The following is a 6,031-nucleotide window of genomic DNA, read 5'->3' on the forward strand; positions in this document are numbered from 1 at the left end:
GTCATCTGTCTTTTTCCGTTTACCCGTCTTTATTTTATGAGCAGGTGCCACTCGAGGAATTGGCAGTTTGGATTGTTTTTCCGCCATAAGCAAAGCTGCGGCACACCGATAATCTTGAATTTGAACGCCTGTATGCGCTGGCGCTGTGCATGAGAGGGGTGAGATCAGCGCGCACGCGAGCTTGATTGACACTGCTAAGACACTCCTCCTGGCTTTGATTGGTTGTTTCTTACCGGGAGCGGTGTATTTCTGCAAATGGCAATAGGACCACTTGGAGGAGCCAGAGGAGTATGATTTTTTCACAGATTATCTGTCTCATATTCTACTGTCAGGACATAATGACAGGTTTAACAAATATGTAAAAAAAAATACATTTTTACAAAAGTGACCTACTGCAGCTTTAAAACTTGAACTCTGAGTTGACTTACCCTGAAACGGAAAACCTAGAGTTTCCCTCATTTCAGGGTTAACATACTCAGAGTTCTCACTTAACCTTCTTTCTGAAACGGGCCCCAGGTTTCAAAATACTTTCGATTTCGCATCACAAAAACAACAGCTTAAAACGTTAGAGAAAATAAGGGAAACCTTCAGAAACATATTCGCTTTGAAATGAACTTCATGTTTTAACATTTGTGTGGCTTTCAAAAGATTGTAATTTCTAACAGATTCTTCGTCTGTTCGGAGTAGCAGCCTAGGCGTCAGGTGTTTTGGTTCAACTGGGGATCACGGGACATGCGCGTGTACGCAAATTATTTTACTTGGCTTTCCAGCAGATGCCGCCATAGATTTGTTGAATGCTATTTTCCACGAAGCACAAATAAACAAATGTTTTCCACATTGTTTGTAAATGTTAGTATCAGCATTGGACTGTGTTGTTTCCTCGGTCTCTGTTTTCATGTACTTAACGCAGTTTAGTGGAGGTTTTAAATAGCCTATTTGAGCGCATTAAATAAATTGTCTTATTTTGTTTCTTTGTAGCACTAATGTATAGTCAGTTATTATGGCTAATTATTTACATATACTGTAAAAGCTATATTTAGGCTATATGGTGTACCCTTACACAAAGAAAATATATTTCCCTATATATGATGGTCAATATAATAAATGATTTAATGGTATATTTGAAAATATACAGAACAATACATTCTGTTAACTTAATATATTATAATATATTGAATAATACAGCCCCTCCTCGAACCGTCACCTTAACGTGGTGGAGGGGTTTGAGTGCCCGAATGATCCTAGGAGCTATGTTGTCGGGGGCTATATGCCCCTGGTAGGGTCTCCCAAGGCAAACAGGTCCTAGGTGACAGGTCAGACTAAGAACGGTTCAAAAGCCCCTTATGAAAAGAATTATAACAAGGTCAGTTACGTTGCCCGGTATGGCGCAACTGGGGCCCCAGCCTGGAGCCAGGCCCGGGGTTGGGGCTCGCATGTGAGCGCCTGGTGGCAGGGTCTTACCCTACGGGGCCCGACCGGGCTCAGCCCGAAGAAGCGACGTGGGGCCGACCTCCCGTGGGCCCACCACCTGCGGGACGGACCGTAAGGGGTCGGTGCACTGTGGATTGGGCGGCAGTCGAAGGCGGGGGCCTCGGCGACCCAATCCCCAGACGCGGAATCTGGTGCTAGGGACATGGAATGTCACCTTGCTGGGGGGGAAGGAGCCTGAGCTTGTGCGGGAGGTTGAGAGGTACCGACTAGAGATAGTTGGGCTCACCTCCACGCACAGTTTGGGCTCTGGAACCCAACTCCTCGAGAGAGGCTGGACTCTCCACTACTCTGGAGGTGCCCGCGGTGAGAGGTGGCGGGCTGGTGTGGGCTTGCTCATAGCCCCCCAGCTTAGCCGCAATGTGTTGGAGTTTTTCCCCCGGTGAACGAGAGGGTCGCTTCCCTGCGCCTTCGGGGTCTCTCACTGTCATTTGTGCCTATGGGCCGAATGGCAGTGCAGAGTACCCAGCCTTCTTGGAGTCTCTGGGAGGGGTGCTGGAAAGTGCTCTGACTGGGGACTCCGTCTTTCTACTGGGGGACTTCAACGCTCACGTGGGCAATGACAGTGATACCTGGAGGGGCGTGATTGGGAGGAACGGCCCCCCTGATCTGAACTCGAGTGGTGTTCTGTTATTGGACTTCTGTGCTAGTCATGGTTTGTCCATAACGAACACCATGTTCAAGCATAAGGGTGTCCATCAGTGCACGTGGCACCAGGACATCCTAGGCCGGAGGTCGATGATCGACTTTGTGGTTGTTTCATCGGGCCTCTGGCCGTATGTCTTGGACACTCGGGTGAAGAGAGGGGCGGAGCTGCCAACTGATCACCACCTGGTGGTGAGTTGGATCCGATGGCGAGGGAGGAAGCTGGACAGACTCTGCAGACCCAAACGTACTGTGAGGGTCTGTTGGGAATGTTTGGCCGAGCCCCCTGTCAGAGAGATCTTCAACTCCCACCTCCGGCAGAGCTTCGATCGGATCCCGAGGGAGATTGGAGACATGGAGTCTGAGTGGACAATATTCTCCGCCTCCATTGTCGACGCAGCCGTTCAGAGCTGTGGCCGTAAGGTCTCTGGTGCCTGTCGTGGAGGCAATCCCCAAACCCGGTGGTGGACACCGGAAGTAAGGGATGATGTCAAGCTGAAGAAGGAGTCCTATCGAGCCTGGCTGGCTTGTGGGACTCCTGAGGCAGCTGACGGGTACTGGCAGGCCAAGCGGACTGCAGCCCGGATAGTTGTGGAGGCAAAAACTCGGGTCTGGGAGGAGTTTGGTGAGGCCATGGAGAAGGACTATCGGTCGGCCACGAGGAGATTCTGGCAAACCATCCGGTGCCTCAGGAGGGGGAAGCAGTGCCCTGCCAGCACTGTTTACAGTGGAAGTGGGCAGCTGTTGACCTCAAATGGGGATATTGTTGGACGGTGGAAGGAATACTTCCAGGATCTCCTCAACCCCACCGACACGTCTTCCTCTGAGGAAGCAGAGGCCGAGGGCTCAGAGGTGGATTCGTCCATCACCCAAGCTGAAGTCACCGAGGTAGTTCAGAAGCTTCTCGGTGGCAAGGCACCGGGGATGGATGAGATCCACCCCGAGTACCTTAAGTCTCTGGATGTTGCAGGGCTGTCTTGGTTGACACGCCTCTGCAACATCGCGTTGCAGTTGGGGACAGTGCCCCTGGACTGGTAGACCAGGGTGGTAATCCCTCTTTACAAGAAGGGGGACTGGAGGGTGTGTTCCAACTACAGGGGGAATCACACTCCTCAGCCTCCCTGGAAAAGTCTATGCCAGGGTACTGGAGAGGAGAATTCAGCCGATAGTTGACCATCGGATCCAGGAGGAACAATGCGGTTTTCGTCCCGGTCGCGGAACACTGGACCAACTCTATACCCTCTTCAGGGTGCTAGAGGGTTCATGGGAGTTTGCCCAACCAGTCCACATGTGCTTTGTGGATTTGGAGAAGGCATTCGACCGTGTCCCTCGTGGTGCCCTGTGGGGGGTGCTCTGGGAGTATGGGGTCCGGGGCCCTCTGCTAAGGGCTGTCCGGTCCCTGTACAACCAGAGCAGGAGCTTGGTTCGCATTGCCGGCAGTAAGTCAGACCTGTTCCCAGTGCGTGTTGGACTCCGGCATTATGGACAGGATTTCTAGGCGCAGCCAGGGGCCGGATGGAGTCTGGTTTGGGGACCATAGGATTTCATCGCTGCTTTTTGCAGATGATGTTGTCCTGTTGGCTCCATCAAACCAGGACCTTCAGCGTGCACTGGGACGGTTTGCAGCCGAGTGTGAAGCGGCTGGGATGAGAATCAGCACCTCCAAGTCTGAGGCCATGGTTCTCAGCTGGAAAAGGGTGGCTTGCCCCCTTCAGGTTGGTGGAGTAGTCCTGCCTCAAGTGGAGGAGTTTAAGTATCTTGGGGTCTTAGACGGAGCGGGAGATTGACAGGCGGATCGGTGCAGCTTCTGCAGTAATGCAGTCGATGTACCGGTCCATCGTGGTGAAGAAGGAGCTGAGCTGTGAGGCGAAGCTTTCGATTTACCGGTCAATCTACGTTCCAACTCTCACTTATGGTCATGAGCACCGAAAGAATGAGATCCCGGATACAGGCGGTCGAAATGAGTTTCCTCCGTAGGGTGGCTGGGCACTCCCTTAGAGATAGGGTGAGGAGCTCGGTCACTCGGGAGGAGCTCAGAGTAGAGCCGCTGCTCCTCCACATCAAGAGAAGCCAGCTGAGGTGGCTCGGGCATCTGTTCTGGATGCCTCCTGGACGCCTCCCTGGGGAGGTGTTCCGGGCATGTCCCACCGGGAGGAGGCCCCGGGGAAGACCTAGGTCACGCTGGAGGGACTATGTTTCTCGGCTGGCCTGGGAACGCCTCGGAATTCCCCCGGAAGAGCTGGAGGAAGTGTCTGGGGAGAGGGAAGTCTGGGCGTCTCTGCTTAGACTGCTGCCCACGCGACCCGGCCCCGGATAAGCAGAATGAATGAATGAATGAATGAATAATACAAAAGAAATTGTCACTTTTCATATGTTAAAAAATATGTGGATAATGTGTCTCAGTGGATCTGAAAGATGCCTATTTTCATATCCAGACAGCCCCCGTCACAGACCATTTTTAAGATTTGCGTTCGAAGGGGTGGCTTATCAGTATACAGTCCTTCTGTTTGGACTGTCTTTGGCCCCACTCACTTTTACAAAGTGCATGGATGTGGCTCTCTCCCCTCTGAGAGGGGTAATCCTGAATTACCTTGATGACTGGCTTGTATTGGCCCAGTCAGCCATTTAGAATGCCTGGGACTCAGGATCAACCTAGCCAAAAGCTCACGGTCTTCCAGCTAACGAATCTCCTTCCTGGGAGCAGTTATCGATTCAGCCTAAATAGGGGCCTGGCTATCACCAGAGCACGATGTCACAATCCAGCATCTCAAGGCGTCAAAGTTGGAGCTTCACTCCCCCTCAGAACTTTTCAGATGATGTTGGGACTGATGGCGATAATCAGTAGTTCAGCTGGTCCTGTTACACATGCAGCCCCTGCAGTATTGGCTGAAACCTTGTATTCCAGCCCACGCTTGGTATCTAGGATGCCTCCATATCAAGGTGGACCACGGCTGTGTCATGGCTCTGGAAGGACCCCTGCCTGTACCAGACAGGCACAGACTTGGGGGTTGGTTTCCAGAAGGAAGGTGGTCTTGACAGATACCTTCAACATGGGTTGCGGAGCCCTGTCGAGGGCAGGCCAACATCTGGCTCCTGATCGAGCACTGAGAGACAGTGGCATATCAACTATTTAAAAATGATGGCAGTATTCCTAGCCCTCAAAACCTTGGTGTCGCACATAAACCACCAAGGTGGACTCAGATCAAGGCCTCTGTACAAACTGGCGAAATGCCTCCTCTTATTTGCACAGCACAACCTGTCTTCACTGTGAGTGGCACATGTGCCGGGCAGACTGAACCAAGGGGGAGAGATGCTGTCCTGGGGCAACGTGTCCCCATTGGAATAGACACAATCTGTAGTATCTTCGGGAGTCAAGAGGTCGACTTCTTTGCCTTAGAAGACAACTCTCACTGCCCAATATTCTTTTAAAAGGACAAGGAAGTGCTGGCCCACAAATGGTCCATTCTTCCCCTGGATGCAATTCCTCCAGTCACGCTGCTCCCCCAGGTCATCAGACAAATCAGCGAGGACAGAAGCACAGTCCCTCTGGTGGCCTATATAATTCAGTTAAACTTCTAAATAATCTAAATCAGTTTCTATTTTCACTTTGTGTAGCATTTACTACAGTTGAGCGAGTGAAACAGCGTAGTTACATTCAAGCTATAAGGCATGAAATTATTTCCACAGGAAAAAATGTTTAAATATGTCATTTTGATTATCATAGATGAGTTTTAAGAAATAAATAATTGAATGCAGGGGGACTTTAAATTAGCCTACCATAAAATATGGTGAAAATGAGGTATTAAAAGAATTAATTACCTTATAATTATAAAAATGTATAGCCTTTTTAACAAATTAATACACATACTTTTACAGTAAAATATTAAAAATATGCTAC

This window comes from Megalobrama amblycephala, linkage group LG3 (genome assembly GCF_018812025.1).
Source record: "Megalobrama amblycephala isolate DHTTF-2021 linkage group LG3, ASM1881202v1, whole genome shotgun sequence".
NCBI lineage: Eukaryota > Metazoa > Chordata > Actinopteri > Cypriniformes > Xenocyprididae > Megalobrama > Megalobrama amblycephala.